Here is a 16,875-nt window from a genome sequence, read left to right as displayed (position 1 = left end):
ACCATTTTCTAGGACAGCGTGTAATCTGGCTTTAACACTCTATTATTTCACACTTCCAGCAAATTTTATCACCGTATTTTCTATCAAGTCGATAAACATAGTTGTTATCATCCACTATTTTAAGACCACCACGTCTACTGTATAGACCATTATGAGGGCTGGCTAAGATTTATATAATATAAAAATGGGAACTTTGTCACTGGAGAATTGAAACCAAAATGTCAGCCAGTTATTTTATCTTTTATGGCAAAATTGCCTTACAGCTAATCAGTTATGTGAGAAAATGCTTGCAGCAATGATGACTTACAGCAAAGATGCTTATGATGAAAATACCGGACACACCTGGATTGATCCTAGATTTTCTTTTCTCTCATGTTTTTCAACTGTTTGTCTTTTTGTTCTTTTTCTGAGACTTCACAACTTCGTTTTATCATCTTCTTTTGAACTTTAAAATTTCTTATTTTTTAATTTCCAAAGATCATTTTTTTCCTTTGAAAATTTCTTTAAAAAAGACCATCTGTTTTCAATCATGGATCTTTTCTTTGTTTAAGAATATCACTAACAGTTCTCAGGTTTTTTTTTTGTTTTCTGCTGTGGTTACATTCAATCCCCCCCACCCCGATTTTGTTTGTTTTGTTGTCTGATTTTCATGACTGTGGGTTTCCTCAAAAAGCCTGGTGATCCCCAGATGTCTATTCATATGTAAGAGTGAGAGAAGTTGCCTACCTAGCTGGAACTTGTGGATTGGCAGACCTCATTTTGATGTGACTAGGCAGGTGATCACACTGTTGAAAACCACCTCCCAGTATCCATAAAAGTATTTTTCCTTAGGCAAGTCAGTTTCCTTTGAAAGGAATCCTCTGATATCCTGTCTGCTGGATACAGATCTGGAAAGTGCCATTATAGGAGCTAAGTGGGAGAGGAACTTTCATAGTTCAGTATGCAGACTTTCACTTACTCCCTTAACCCCAATGTGCAGTAAGTCATCTCACCCCTATACTCAGCTAGCTATCTCCATGTCTTCAAGGCCAGGGCTTCTCCAGTTCACCCTCACCAGGGAGTATATCTTATTGTTTCTGGATTAGGTTAGGGCAGTATGTTACCCAGCTGTTTGGTTGGGAAGTGATGTGAAGGTTTACTGACTCCTGATATAGATTATCAACCAATTCTGTTGTTTTCAGCCTTTCTTCTCACTAATGCCTTCAGAGATCCCTGGGCCTTGGATTCCTGCTGATCTGGATCTGTATTTATGTTGTGACAAGGAGTTTGGGGAAGGAGCAGAGATAAGTGCCTGTATTTAATCCACCATGTTGACCAGATTCACTGTTCTCATTCCAAACAGATAGATTTTCTCAACTCTTCCCAGACATTTCAAGTTGGAATCTTTGGAGGGTAAATTGAGGAGTATGTATTTTTGAAAATGTTCTCAGGTACTTCTGATGAAGCTAGTGTACTAATCCACATTTGGAAGTCATGACTCCAGCGCTAACCCTCTGGTACACATTTGACAGTTACCTTTGAAGTCCCAGTGAACTAGGAAGAAGGGAATGAGGAAAAGGATAGGTAAATTCTGAGAAAAGGATGACATAAAAAGGGACAGGCCTTGAGTGATCCAGGGGCATTTTGGGGAGGACATATCTTGATTGGGGATGTTGACAGTCATATTTCTCAATGGTGAGCAGGGCAGGGAAGAAGGGGAAGCAGTATCAGAGTGCTAGAGGACAGCCAGTCTTTTGCTAGGAGGGAGGGTTGTGAGATGGCGTTAATGGATTTGAGATCTAGTTTGAAGACAGAATAGAAATTTTCCTCCTCCAACTCTATTTCACCTTCTTTTCTCCCCCCCTTTATTTTCCTTGCACACATTTGTAAAATAAAGGAAGCCATGAAGTGAATTATGAGAAACTATTAAACAGGGAAATGGGAGAGGAGGGTATAAGTGGTGGAGAGACAGGATAAGGAAAGAACTTTTAAAATAATTTTTAAAAAAGATTTTATTTATTTATTTGTTTGTTGATTTATTTAGAGTGGGGGAGGGAAGAGCAAAAGGGAGAGGGAGAGAGAGAATCTCAAGCAGACTCCCCACTGAGCATAGAGCCTCACAGAGGGCTCCATCCCATGACCCTGAGATTATGACCTGAGCTGAAGTCAAGAGCCAGTCACTTAACTGACTGAGCCATCCAGGCGCCCCTAAAATAATTTTTAATTAATTGCCGAAGGTTTGACATCCACGTTATTGTATTCATTTGTCCAGGTAAGTAATGTTATTAGAACAGACAAAAATTGGTATTTGGTAAAATGGAATCTATACTAAGGACTTTTTTATCTATAGCTAGGCAGTGCTGTGGCATTTTAAAAGTCTTGGTAGTACTTGGTATAGATCTAAATTTTAATGACAGAAGAGTCTCTTAAATCCTATGCTAACAACTTCAACTAATATACATATCCCTCCAGGCCCTGTGGGGGTGTCTAGTATTTTATAAAGCCTATGGATCACATAGACAGGAAATTATTTTCCTTTATTCTTCCATACTTTCCCTACTTTACAAGATGTAAGAAAAGTTGCATAGTATTTTTGAAATCAGATGAAATCAAGTGTTTATTAAATTTGTTGCAATGCAAAGTGATAATTAAAACAGATGGGAAATTTAAACTGGATTTGCTGTAATTGCTTTTTTCAGCTTCAAAAATGCAGTATAGGTTTTTGCCATATTCATTTACTTCAAGTACATTCACTCAAAATTGCATTTCTTAGCACAATGCTTGGCATATGGCAAGCAGTTTTTAAGTTTCTTGAGTGAATAGGTGAGAGCCAAGAAAATTGTTGAGGAACTGGAAAGATTCTTACTGTTTTCAGAGATCTGAGTTCCTTATAAACATATAAACAGGCACACACACAATGTATATCAAACCGTTCTAATTCACCATTAGACTTTTATTTGAAACTACTTTCTCCAAATATGTAATAACTAATTTACCAAACACATCTTTCTAGATTTAGATTCCCTTTATATAAAGATAGAGAAATCCTCAGGGTCTTGGAAAAGATATGCCTCGGCGGAGCAATCCCCAAAGCTGTTATTTTGGCTTTACCTAACTATTTAATGCACAGACATTCATGGATTTCATTTATATTGACATGATATATATCACAACATTTAATATTCACATAAAATTAATTTCCATTTTAAAAGGTTTATTCGCATATGCTTAGTTTGTGCAGTTAGCAGTCACTACAAAATACATACCAAACATTAACCTTGTTATCATTTCTGATTCTATTAAAATGTATTTGTAATTCAGCAATTAGGTATCATCTGAGATCATTTTTGAGAACAAATTAAAAACTAAAATATAACAACTTTCCTTAGCTTCCTAGTCTCAATATTTTGGCCATAAGTATACGGGGAAAATAGAATTAAAAACAAAATCTTCTCCCAACCCAGAAATCCTCTCCACAAAGGTAATGAAGGAATAAAACACAGCATTAAACCAGAATGTGATGTGCATTATAGGCAATTAGGAAAGAGATTGTAAAGACAGAAAGAAATTTCACTCCTTTGTATACCCAAGCAAATACAACCCATTACATAAGTTTTCAAGATAAACAATAACCAGTTCTCAAATAAGAGGCCTTGACAATACCATTTGCATGCATAATTCATCTTAATTTTATTTTGTAATTGGGGTGACCATCTGTGTTGACTAATCAGCTTTATCCAGAGGAAAAACAACCTTCTCATATCTTTATGACAGAAGGTATTTTAGCAAGTTGGAGTGATTTGCCCACTGAAGTTAGAATCTTAGTTTCCCATGGAAAGTTATTTCCCTTTGCTTTTTATGGCAGTATAATTGACATAATATTATACTGGTTTCAGGTTTACAACATGATTCGATATTTGTATATATTGCAAAAGGATCACCATGATAAGTACAGTTCACATCTGAAACTGTACATAGTTACATGGGTTTGTCTTTTTTTTTTTTTACTTGTGATGAGGACTCGTAAGATTTTCTACCTTAGCAACTTTCAAATATGCAATATAGTATTACTACTATAATCACCATGATGTATGTTACATCCCCATGCCATATTTATTTTATAACTGGAAGTTTGTGCCTTTTGATCCCCTTCATCCATTTCAGTTCTACCCTCAATCATCAATCTATGAGCTTTTTTTTTTTTTTTTTAAGATTCCACATAAAGTAAGATCATTGGGTATTTGTCTTTCTCTGACTGACTTATTTCACTTAGCACAATGTCATCAAGGTCCATCCTCAAGGTTGCAAGTGACAAGATTTCATTCTTTTTTTCTGGCTGAATCGTATCTCATTGGGTATATGTGCATCTATCTATCTATATAGATATTTATAATTATATATCACATTTTCTTTATCCATTTCTGGGGGCTGGTATGTCTCTTGATGTTCACATTTCAGAGTGATATCTTGATATCTCCCAAGTCTTTAAAGACATTCCTAGAATGTAAAGCTGACAAAACATTAGCTGACAGAGACCTAACTAGTTTTAAAGAGGATGTATATACAATTCAAAGAAATAAGAATGTATTCAACAATTACAGGTTTTCTAAGACAAATGTTCAGAGAGAGGGGAATCTCTTCTCAAATCTTTAAGAGGAAGAATTAAGCCTCTTATTTAAATTTTTTTTTGTCTTTACAGCATGTTTTGCTTTCTTTTGACTTTGAAACAGCGGACAAGAAAAGTCCAATTTAAGATTTATGTGTAGAGCTGTTCACTACGGTTAAACAACTAACACTGTCGAAAAAAAAAATTCACCATTCCTCTTTGGCTTCCACGTAATTCAAAAGTTTTAGAGGGGGAGGGTGGAGATGGGGTTAACATTAATTTGCCCCAAGCAAAGAATGTGGTTCAACCAATGTACAGGATACAATGCCTTAAAAAGTCGGCTACAGGAACACACCCTCGAATAGTGACTAATAACACCTATCATACTGTTACAGATCACCTAGTTATCTTTGTTTAGCTCACATTACTCATTTTCCACTAAGTTCTTTTGGGGAAGGACGCTTCTGAAACAATCCTCACTGGAAGAGCAAACCAATTTGGGTTCTTCGCGCATTCTAGACTCTGGAAGAGGTAAGGGCTTATTATTACAGGGGACCACTCTCAGGACCTGCTGTACGCTTAACAGCATCCATCCCAATTCCAGCATTGAGTGTCTAACCCTCTTTTTTAAAAGACAGTCTCAGGCACTGGGAATTACAGGAATGAGAAAGACACAGTTCCTGCCTTAGCCGAAAACCATTCTAAAAGTATCAATGTTATAGTTGATGCAACTAAAATGTACAAGAAAAGGTGAATGATTCTGAGGGTGAAAAGTGCGTATTCAGGGGTGCGGGGTCGCGGCCCCAAAGCGGCTTCCGTTCTTCGAGATTTCAGCACCCGGGATCGCCCAGCACCCCGCGGGCACACTTAACATTTTAATCACGACTCCGCCCCCACCCTCCGAATTCTTTTCCGGCTGCCGACCGGCCGGGTAGTCCCTTCCAGACGGCCCCAGCTTATCACCCCCGGCCCGGCCACTTCCCGGTCGCGGCCAGGCGAGCCTCCCAAAGTTTCCTGTGACGCCGCCGTCCGCCTCCGGCCCCATCCCGCCCTCACTCCCACCCCCGCAGCCCTGGACGCCGGGTAGAGAGGAGCGGGGTCAGAGGGACCAGGAGGGCAGTACGAACAGGAGGACTTCGAGACCCCACCCGAGCTGGGTAGCGGACCCAGAGGGCAGCAGCCACAGGTCCACGCCTCCTTTCGCCGCGCCCGCAGCCCCGGGTCCGCGCGCGCCCACCTGGCCTGGAGCCCGAATCCCACCCCTCCGGGTCCAGAGCCAATCGGCCGCGCCCCGCCTCCTGGGAGGTGGGGGAGGAGGGGGCTGGGGGCCGGGCGGCAGCTCCCGCCTCTAGCTCGTGCCCATTGGCTGGGGCCTCGAGGGTGCCCGAAGACCGGAGTGCAGTTTGATTGGCCGCAGAGGCTCGTGACAGCGGCGCCCATTGGCTGTGGCAGCCCCCGTGACGCGGGGTGGCGACTGGCTCCCGGGTCTGAGGGGCTCCTGCTTGTCAGGTTCTAGGTAGGTGAGTTTCGCGCCGCCGGCGGCTGGCGCTGTTGCCCGGGGCAACGCCGAGGGAGGGGGGAAGAGGAGGGCAGGCAAGCGGAGAACGGGGGCAACACTCCCTGCCCGCAGGGGGGCGCCTGGGACTCAGCCCTGGCTGCGGCGGCTGCGCCGAAGGCTCTTCCTCCGCCCTCGGCCACCCCCACTCCCGCCCCAGGCTGCAGGGTCTCCCGCCCGTCCTCCACCCGCGGCAGAGCATTCCTGGTTGGGGCTCGGGCCGGGCTGCAGACCCGGCCCGGCGAGGCAGGCCCCTCCCACCAACCCGGGACTGGAGGCTGAGGGGGCGGGTGCCGGCGCGAAAGGGTTGAGGCGGGCGCGGCGGCCCCGCCCCGTCGCCGGGTCGGTGGGCTGCGGGGTGTGGGGCGGGGTAAGCGGTGCTGTTGGGCACCACCCATCACGCCCGTACCCCCTTGTCTTCTAGCGCTCCTCTCCTGGCGCAGCCCTTCGGCTGGGGCGGCCACCCCCAACCCCTAGGTGTTCCCTCAATCCCATCCTACCTCTCGGGCCCTGAAGTCCCCCTTGACCCGCGCAGCCCGTCCCCAGACCATCTCCCATGCATCAGCCTCCCGACCTCCCGCTTTTATCCCCCACCTTCGATCCCTGCTCCTGTCTTGGCCAGAGGTGACCCCCAAGACATTGTCAAGAGAAAAACTGTTAAGTGTGAAGCTCATGCAACCGGGGCAGTTACTGCTCTGTACTCTCTTGGCCATTTAGGGTTGAGGAGGTGTTTCGAGGCACCTCTGGGTTAGTTTTCTGCCTCAGAGTCTTCTCGGTATCAACTTTCTGAAACGATAAATTGTGTTGGTATTGGTAGAGCCGGGCCGGGTACGTTGTGCACAAATTAACTGTGAAGTTGTCGTTTTTTACTTTGTACATTTGTGATCTTGATTTCTAGTGCAGTGCAGTCCCAAATCTAATAATTTATTAAGGCTGTTAGTCTTTCATTTTCGTTCGCCGTAATGGTTAAAAAAAAAAAAAAGCTGCATACATTCATAGTGGTCTGTCACTTTGACATTAACTGCTCTAAAGGTGCAGTCGTACCATTTTCCTCTTTCTCCAGGTATTTTAAGTTAAACAATTTCCCCAGTGGAGTCACTATGTATAAAAGTTACGGAAAAACCAGTAAAATACCAAAACTATTTTAGTGATAAAAGACTAGAAAACACTTTTTAACCAATGGAATGGGAATAGGATTAAAAAAAAACCTTGCAAAATGTAATTATTTCAAGAGTGTAGTGTTGTAGTCTTGGTATACCTGTGTAGTCTTTAGAAAGAAATATTCAAGAACCACACATTTGTCAGAATGCAAAGGAAGGCTGAATGTAATCTTTTGTAATCCAGGAATCTTTTTTGCTAGTACTCTTGAACCAAGGGAACTATACTTCCAAAGGTACTGAGACTATATTAAGAGAGTATGTAGGCATACTTGGAAACCTTTTACCTGTCTTTTTTTTTTTTTTTTTTTTTTTTTCTTTTTTCCCCTGAATGGCCTTTGGTCAAGATCTGTTTCTCTTCTGCACTGATGGTAGGCAGCATTAAATATGTAACAGGTAAAATTATTTAGGGTCCAGTTAATGAAGCTTCTGCACTACTTTAAAGGTTGATGTCAGTAGTTTGGAAGTAAGAATTCACACTCTTGGTAGACAAATCACTTTCATTTCATCTTCAACTATTACATAGTTATAACTCTGGTCTGTGAACTTTCAAGCTGCCATTTTATTTTCTCCTTTATTTTACTATGTATGAAAATTTTCAAACAATGAAGTAAGGTTGAATTGTACAGTAACTACCCAACCGTCTACACAGCAATAACATTTCCCAGATAGCTGTTACAGATAGTAAATATAAAGGAAAAGGGGAACTGAAATGATCAAGTTTGAAAACCAGCATAAATATATAACATACCAAAATATCGTAAGAGCTTAATTTCTATTTGCAGATGGAAATAGTGTTTATAAAAACTATAGTAATTTAATTTCCATGAGACTTACAAAGCAATCTTGTGAGTGAGTAGGAAGTCATGTTTGTACATCAAGGCCCAGATGAGTAAGTTGCATTTTGGTAATAAGAAAAAAAAAAGAAATCAAATGAACTTGTTATACAAATAAAAGCTTGTTTTAAAATTGGACTCCTGTATTAGTAGATGATAGTTTTATACTTGATCTTTGAATGAGCATCTTCTTTTGAAGACAGGTCTAAAGGACTGTCTTTTTCGATTATTCAGTGTTTCGATTATTAGTTATTTATCGATTATTCAGTGTTTCAGTAACAAACAATAAGTTGGATCAATCTTATGCATGTTGTTTTGGAATAAGTATATTTTTGTAATGGAAAAAGAAAGCCTATAAATGGGAAGTTTTAGTAGAACTATTTCATGGAAAATGAAGTAATTATCTAGAAACATTTAACTCAGTATTTTGATAGGACTCACAACTATCTTGGGTGTTGTTTCATGGTGTTGCTAAAAGAATGTTTTAACACAGAACTTTAGTTTATAATAAAAGAATAATAAATGGGTATAAGTTCACGTATGTGTATATTTGTAATTTTTCCATACTTAGGAAATTTCTGCATTCTTCTGTAAGTATTTGAATCCTGCTTTTCAGTTTTAGTATACCCTAAATTTGTTTTTCATTCTTAGCTCATTTATATAACTAATTTCTTAAATATTGAAATTAGGAACTATGTCTCAGAATTTATAGATCTTAGATTGCCTTGATATTATTTCTCCATGTCTCATTTGACTTTGGCATGCTTATGTATGGTTAATTTACCACACCACCTGAGAGATTAAAAAGAACAAGCAGGTCATAGTTTTAGAACTTCAAAAAGAATAAAATGTTTAAATATTTTTTAATTGAAGGTCCAGTTTTTTTTTTTTACCTGCCTCCCTCCCTCTTTTCTTCTTTCTTTACTATTTTTATCTTTTCTATAAAAGTTAAATCAGCTAAATAGACTATAGAGAAGATGGGGTGCCTAGCTGGCTCAGTCAGTAGAGCATGGGACTCTTGATCTCGGGGCCATGAGTTCAAGCCCCACATTGGGTGTAGAGCTTATATTAAAACAATAACAAGAACAACAAAAGAGTATAGAGAAGAAAAGTCACCAATAATTCCATGATAGTTAATACTTTGGAAAATTATTGAAACTTTTGTTTCTTCTGTAACACTCTACCGATCATAGCAGTACTATGGTCTTTATTGTAGTATATCTGCACCTGCACCTAAACTTGCAGTTCCTGAACTTGAAACTTGGTTACTGTAATTTAGAAGAGAGCTCCAAGATCTGGAGGAAAAATGGAAAAGAATGAATAGAGGACAGATTAGAGTCAGAACAAAAGAAATCTGACAAGCAATTTACCACTTCTTATTATTATAAGTATAAATATAATCCTAGTTACCCATGTGAAACTGCTGTATGGCCGACAAAATATGGGACCTCTCAAGTTTTTTCGTTGTGTTCAAAATATCTAGGTCAGATGAAGTTTACTTAGTGCCTTTCTACAAAAATTTTCAGATTTCTCCATTTTGGGGGATATTAGATAATTAGTTTTATAAAATTAAATGTCATGGATGACTTGGAATTATTTCCTAAATATTTATATATACTTATCAAACAATGACTAATATTTAGTCTATATATCATCACTTCCTATAAGCTTGATATCATTTCCTCCTTTTGAAGGTTTTAATTAAAATGCTAAAATTTTTAATATAGGTGTTTTTTGCCAGGTTGCAAGGTGTAGTGAAAGAAGATTCATTTCTTTTGGAGCTAAGCTAATTGGGTTTCAGTCACAAATCAGAATTTTCTTCTGTGGGATCTTGGGCAAGTTAATGTAATCTCTTTAAATCATAGTTTCCTCATCTGTAAAATGAGGATAATAAGATTGCCTCACAAGGTTGTCATGAAGAAGAATGAGACAATCTAGCTAAAATGTCTGAATTTAGGAAGTCCTCAACTTTCATATTCAGTTCCCTACGTGGTAGCTTTAATTTTATCTCTTCTAGTATTTCTGTGTTTATTCTACCATCCTAAAAGTCCCCAAATTTTAGACTTTGGATATTCAGTAATGTACATTAAGTAAATCAAATGACATTTGTATTTGTACAAAGGAAATAATTAGTGTTATCTCCTACTAGCTGTTCTTTTATAGTTCTTCAATTGCCACGTCTCAGTAGGGATAATTGGAAATTCACTTTAAATGATTTTTACCTCAAAATATGTCTAGTTTGTCTGAATTCCTGAATTATTTTTCTTCCACCTTAGATTATCATCTGTTGGTGGATGGTTTCCCAAAATTCCTTTCATTTTAACCACAAATATTTGCTTAAAAGTGGTACAGAAAAGCTAAATGTTACTTTCTTAAATCTCTAGTATTCCTCCCTTCCTTAAACCACATTTACTTAACCTATTTAAAACTTAAACTTTATTTTCAGGGGTAATAGTACTTAAAACTCTTATATGAATCTTTTCCTGCTACTACTAATGTGTATGATTATTCTTTAGGGACCATTATTTTATAAATATCCCCATTTCAAAATGTGTGTTGTATAAGTGTAGGATTCTAATTCCTAAAAAGCACTCACTTATAATTTAAATGCACAGACCAGGGTATCATGAAACAAGCACTGAGCTGTATAAAGAGTTAGGAGTTGGACCACATAGTTTTTATGTCTTATCTGGCAATAAAACAAAATTTTGTATCTAAGTCAGTGATTCTCAATTTTTGTCTGACTCAAGTACAAGATATTTACATGGGTGACATATTCTAATGTGCAGTTTCCTAGCATGCTATGTGTAATTCCATCTCACCCAATCCCCACGCAAGAAAGCGTATCAGAATGCAAATGACTAAGAGTGACATCATTATGGGGATAAATCTGAATCTATTCTGATGTCTCAGGGAAAGCAAGTCATTTAAAAATGTGTATAACTATTATTAGTAGTTGATAATCGTTGAGACACCTTACAGTACTAGTGTTGAGACCCAAGTTACTCTTACATTTTCCTGAAACGAAGGCCTCTTCACTTGTCCATCTTGTAATGCTACAGAAGAAAAGATTCCTGTATTAATTTTATGTAACTGATAATGAAGAGTCTTACATTTAAAAATCAGAGTAACTGATGATGAACATTTAAAAATATGTGAGCAATAACTCCATGGTCTTTATTGTAAATAAAATAATATGAATTGTTCTAGAAATATTGAAGTTTTCCAGTATAAATTATTTTACTTGCAGAAAAAGTATTTCTGTAGTGGGACAAATGGTTTTATTTATTTTTTTAAAAGATTTTATTTATTTATTTATTTGACAGAGCAAGAGAGGGAGAGAGAGACAGAACAAGTAGGGGGAGCAGCAGAGGGAGAGGGAGAAGCAGACATCCTGCTGAGCAGGGAGCCCAACAGGAGTCTCAATCCCAGGACTCTGAGATCATGACCTGAGTAAAAGGCAGATGCTTAACCTACTGAGCCACCCAGGCGCCGCAGGACCAATGGTTTTAGGAGAAGGGGAAGCCCTTAATGCTAGAATATTTATATTCTAGGTGTTTAGTGTATAAAAATGCTCTTTACACTGGTTCATTCAGAAAAGTATCTTTGAAATTACATTGCTGTGCTTTTAAATAAACATCCTGGATGGATGTTTTATATATAATATACAGATAAAGGTGAAAACTTAGAAAACCTATGCTTATTGAACTCTCAACATTATTAACAAGTGGTATTTTCTCCAAAGCTCTGTGGATCTACGATACAACTATCTCCATAAAATACAGTCAAATTTAATTAAAAATTTTAAGTGATCCCTTCAGACCCTTAACAGTTCTATTAAATAATTTTTTGCTTCTAAAATGAAGTCTGGATAATTTTGCATTACATCATTAGTATATATTACAGAAAAGGTTCCTATTTTTGACTCTTGTGTCCTGGGGTTTGCAGAACAAGAGTATTTCTGATTTGATCACAAAGGCTGCTGCATTGTCACAAAGATGAAGAGTTAGTTCTTGGTCACTGCAATGCCTAACACTTGCTGCTGTTTCTTGGGTATGTTGTCCTTGGAGTTGAACACTTCTGTAGTTTGTGTCCTTTCTGCTCTTTGAGTGTCCAGCTTGGCAGGACTTCGCCAGCTTCTCGTTAGTTGGCTGGGGCCCTTTTGTTAATTTCATGTTATACAAAGCAAAATGCATTTCACTCTTACCAATATTCAGTTTGGATAATAACTGGATCAGTATCTACCCTAGTCGCTGTACCACCCCTTACTTCATGAAAATGTTTATACAGTGTCCGCACTTTCTCTTGAACTAAATTTCCTTCAGAATCACATGCTTTCTATATACTTTCTTATACAGGTTAACCATCATTTCAGCTTTCATTAAGGTTTTTCAGATTTTCTAGGAGGAAAGGAAACATTTTCAGGCAACACCTTTCTTTTTCAGTGTGGAATCTGTGGTTTATGGTAGACTTTCTAACGATGCAGATCCAGTCACTGCCACATTTCATATCCATTCTAAATTTACTCTAAGTGTATATATTCTGGTTAAGCACCATCACTTTGTGAGGCCTTTTAGCTTTCTATGTATTGAATAAATTGGCAATAGTAAAGTAATTAAAGGGATCTAAACAACGCAGTTGTCTCAGATAATTATTAATGGCAACTTGTTAGATTACTATTCCAATTATTTACAAACAGTTACATTGGACAAAGTGTAGGATTTTTTTTTTTTTAATTTTACTTATTTATTTTTGAGAGAGAGAGACTGCATGAGCAGGGGGAAGGAGCAGAGGGAGAGGGAGAAATAGACCCCGAGCTGAGTAGGGAGCCGGATGCGGGGCTCAATCCCAGGACTCCAGGATCATGACCTGAGCCGAAGGCAGATGCTTAACCGATTGAGCCACCCAGGTACCCTTATAGGATCGTTATCCAGGTTTATATATAACAGAAAATTTTTACAAAGCAGGAGACTGATTTCTTTCTCTTACTGATATATACAAGTATGCGTATATATGTATAAATAATATAACATATTGTGTTATAATTATTTGTTCATACGTATTACTTTTTTTTCTCCCCTCTTGAACATTTTAAACTTCAAGGTAGAAACAATTTCTGTCAGTAAAATTTTTGAGTAAATTATATGGATTCAGATACTGTTATGGGGAAGGGGCATTAATATTTGATGCCTGCTGAAAGTGTTAGACACTTTTTATGCATTTGTTTTGATTTTCTTGACAACTCTGTAAATTGGATAGCTTGTTTTTTCTTTTTGTGATCTGAAATCAATGTCAGGTCACAACCTGTATCCAAGGAGACCCAGCTATAAAGTGTTAACTGGGGTTTGAACTTAGTTTTTTTATATGCTAAACCTGAAATGAATGCAAATGGTAAATGTCTATAATAAACCATTAGCAGTCCTGGATTTGACAGCAGTTTCAACTATCTGGGAGTGATTGTAAAGGTCCATGTTGAAATATTTGCAGTTTTGCTCCAAAGAATTGTTATTGGAAGTGAGACCCTTGTATATGTATGACTCTAGCTAACTGCCCAATGTTTACGTCTTGTCTTGGCTTTATTTTCTGTTTGAGGTTGTCCTATATTATAACTTTTGTCAAGTGATGAAACATTCTTTCTTTATAAAAAAAATTTCCTGAAAAAAAAAATCAGCTGCTAGAAATAAAGAAAAAGTAAAGAAGTCTAAGAAAGTGGTAGATATTAGCCAGAAAGTAGATATTTTTGAGTAAGTGTAAAAATGGAATGTTGAATCCAGTGAGTCTTTGACCTGATTGTGAATCAATCCACCACACCTCCTAGGAAAACAAAAGTTGACTTGTGAAGCATTGTTACTGAGTGTTCCAGCTCTGTCAGAAATTCTCATGGTTTTAGACAGATTTCTTGAAAATGTCAGGGATCTTATATTCATAAATCCTGTCCCACTTCCCTTCTCTGTAACCCTTAATAATATTTTTTTTTTTTTTTAAAGATTTTATTTATTTATTTGAGAGAGAGAGAGAATGAGAGACAGAGAGCATGAGAAGGAGGAGGGTCAGAGGGAGAAGCAGACTCCCCGCCAAGCAGGGAGCCCGATGCGGGACTCGATCCTGGGACTCCAGGATCATGACCTAAGCTGAAGGCAGTCGCTTAACCAACTGAGCCACCCAGGCGCCCCCTTAATAATATTTGAAAGAGATTTGACTGTTTGTGAATAGCTGCTACTTTTTGGAAGTTGATGTAGTTCTTATAAATATCTTAAAATATTAACTTGAATAGCGGTATCCTCACTTATAGGTATAGGTATCTTCTTCTGACTTTCACAATTATTACAGAAGAGTAGCTAGACCTTGGTGATGGGCTCTTTCTAAGGTTCTGATTTCTCTTTTGTGCTTTGGAGCCTATGGTTTGATTTACCCTATGGCTGGAACTGGCATTCTAGGACTGAAGTGGCTTGGCTTAGAGACACTTGCTATTATATATAGTAATATAGTTTTTGGAGGAGGGTGAAGGTGGTAAAGAAATAGACATGTCCTTAAGTTGGTCTACATTATAAAAATAATTCAGAAATGTTCCGTGTAACGTAAGAGGTGGCTTGTACAGGAGTGGCAGAGAGAGCAGGAGGACATACGACTCTTCCTTTTTTGGTCATGCCACAAATGTTAATAGAATACTCACTCCATGTAAGGACTTACCTTATGGCTCCAGGTAATTATAAAGTAAAGAGGAATTTCAGACTGTTTTCCTGAAAGAGAGTCTGATATGTGGAAAGAGCATTCATATTAGAACCAGACCCACCTAGGGTTGAATCTACAATACCAGTAATTTGTTGTATAAATTTAGGCAAATAATTTAACTCTTATAGCTTTAGTTTTTTTCATTTGAAAATCAGCTATCAGTTTATCTGATAACTGATGATAAGTATGAAAATTTTCAGTTCCTTCAGTTGCATGAGATCCAAACCCATACTAGCTTAGGCCACTGGCTCAAACAGGAGTGTGCTTCTTCAAATGCAGATGGTTTTAAAGGTTCAAACAATGGTCTCATGACATACTCAGTGGCTTTCTCTTGTGTTACAGGTACTTTCAGGTAGATTTTCTCCATGTGGAGCCCTCTGATGGCTCTAGGCTTACAGTCTTCCAGTTTAGCAGGCCCAACATAAAAAACATTTCTCTTACCCATAGTTTTAGTATAAATCCTGGGATTACATCTCATTGAATGAATGGGGTCATGTTTTCATCCTTGATGTGTGTGGTCGGAGGGATAGCGTCTGATAGTAGGCCAGATCTGGATCCAGGTACTAACTGCTGGCACTGGGAAGAGGAAGTATGGTCAGTCACATGGTCTGAATCATGTGGACTGATGTCACTGAAAGAAAGACTGCAGTGTGACCAGTGGATACCGGACAAGCATAACCAAGAGATTCCAATGTGCATACATGTCCTTCCACATGTATATAACTTTGAAAAAAATGCCCTTACCTGACTTAATGCAAATTTTTCACTTACAACTTCCAATTTGCATTTACCACCTGCCCCCCCAGCAAAGGAAAGCAACTCAAAGACTCATTTAAGTACTGCATCTAACTTTAAGTCTAACGTCTCTGGGTAATTTCTCTCAGTTCTGTTTGAATAGATAACCTTAGGGTCTAGGAACTTAAGTTTAAATGATAAATATAACTAATTGTAATAAAGCCTGTGTTCAGTGGTAGAAGAAAAATAGCATAAAGATAATAAAAACTCTCAATTAGAAAAGAGAAAAAGGAGAAACAATGCACAGAGATTTTCCATTCCATGACATGTGCATATTTCATTGGACAGGTGTGGCAAGGACTCTTTGCCCTGGCAGTGGAAGAAGATTTTTGATTAGCCAATATGGCTTTCTTTGGTTCTACCACCTGGGAAGGTCTTTTTTGTTTTCTTTTCTCCTAGTTACAGCCAAGATGAGCATTGAGAGATTCTTGTACTGGGGACTGCATTGCCTCAACAACTCACTTTCTGTTTTGAGGTTTTGGGGTCCCAGGAGCTATCTTAGGGGTTGAGCAGTAACAAATCTTTGTTGGGAGTGGTTGGGAGTTTCTTAGGCAATACAACTTTTTATAAATTTAATGTTTTATTTATTTGCATTTGATCAACTTCTCTCAAGTACCTGAAGTCTGAATCCTAGTTCTTGAATCAAATCATTGCCTGATATGCCTCTAAACAATTTGTCCATCACTGTAACCCAGTGGTTCCACATCATGGGGCAATTCTTACCTCAGCGGACATTTGGTAGTGTCTGGAGATAGTTTTGTTGTCATAATGAGAGGCTGGGATAGGGAAGTAGGTAGATGTTGCTAGCATTGTGTAGGTAGAACCCAATAATACTGTTAAACATCCTACAATGGACAGGACAGCCTCCTACAACAGAGAATTGCCAGTAGTACTGAGGTTGAGAAACCATGCAAATCCTAGTTTTCTTGTTGGTTTCTCTTTCTAGCCATTGAGAGCAGCTTCTCTAGGTAATAACTCAGAGCTAATTTGTCCCTACTTCCAGGATGTGTCACAGTGGATAGTTCTTTTTTTTTTTTTTTTTTTTTAAAGATTTATGTATTTTAGAGAGAGAGAGAAAACAGGAGTGGGGGGAGAGGGAGAAAGGGAATCTCAAGCAGACCCACTGCTGAGTGCTGAGCCAGACACGAGGCTTGATCTCATGACCTGAGCTGAAACCAGGAGTCAGACGCTCAACTACCGAGCCACCCAGGCACC

General features: G+C 38.6%; 1 protein-coding gene across 6 annotated transcripts in view; it reads left to right on the top strand.

Moving 5' to 3' along the window:
* Window positions 1-5,609: 5,609 nt before the first annotated feature.
* Window positions 5,610-16,875, top strand: part of FER (FER tyrosine kinase) — a 439,678-nt gene continuing 428,412 nt past the window's right edge. For 3 of the 6 annotated variants that reach the window (XR_004299354.1, XR_004299353.1, XM_032403878.1), the window contains exon 1: window positions 5,610-6,101. The gene's annotated coding sequence lies outside the window, so the exon portion shown is untranslated. Of the gene's footprint in view, window positions 6,106-16,875 lie in introns of all 6 variants that reach the window. The other 3 variants (XM_032403879.1, XM_032403884.1, XM_032403883.1) reach the window with 3 other exon arrangements.

This window comes from Phoca vitulina, unplaced genomic scaffold (assembly GCF_004348235.1).
Source record: "Phoca vitulina isolate PV1807 unplaced genomic scaffold, GSC_HSeal_1.0 scaffold6, whole genome shotgun sequence".
Classification (NCBI taxonomy): Eukaryota; Metazoa; Chordata; class Mammalia; order Carnivora; family Phocidae; genus Phoca; species Phoca vitulina.
The sequence above is the reverse complement of the archived record's forward strand: the minus strand, read 5'-3'. Positions and strand labels throughout refer to the sequence as shown.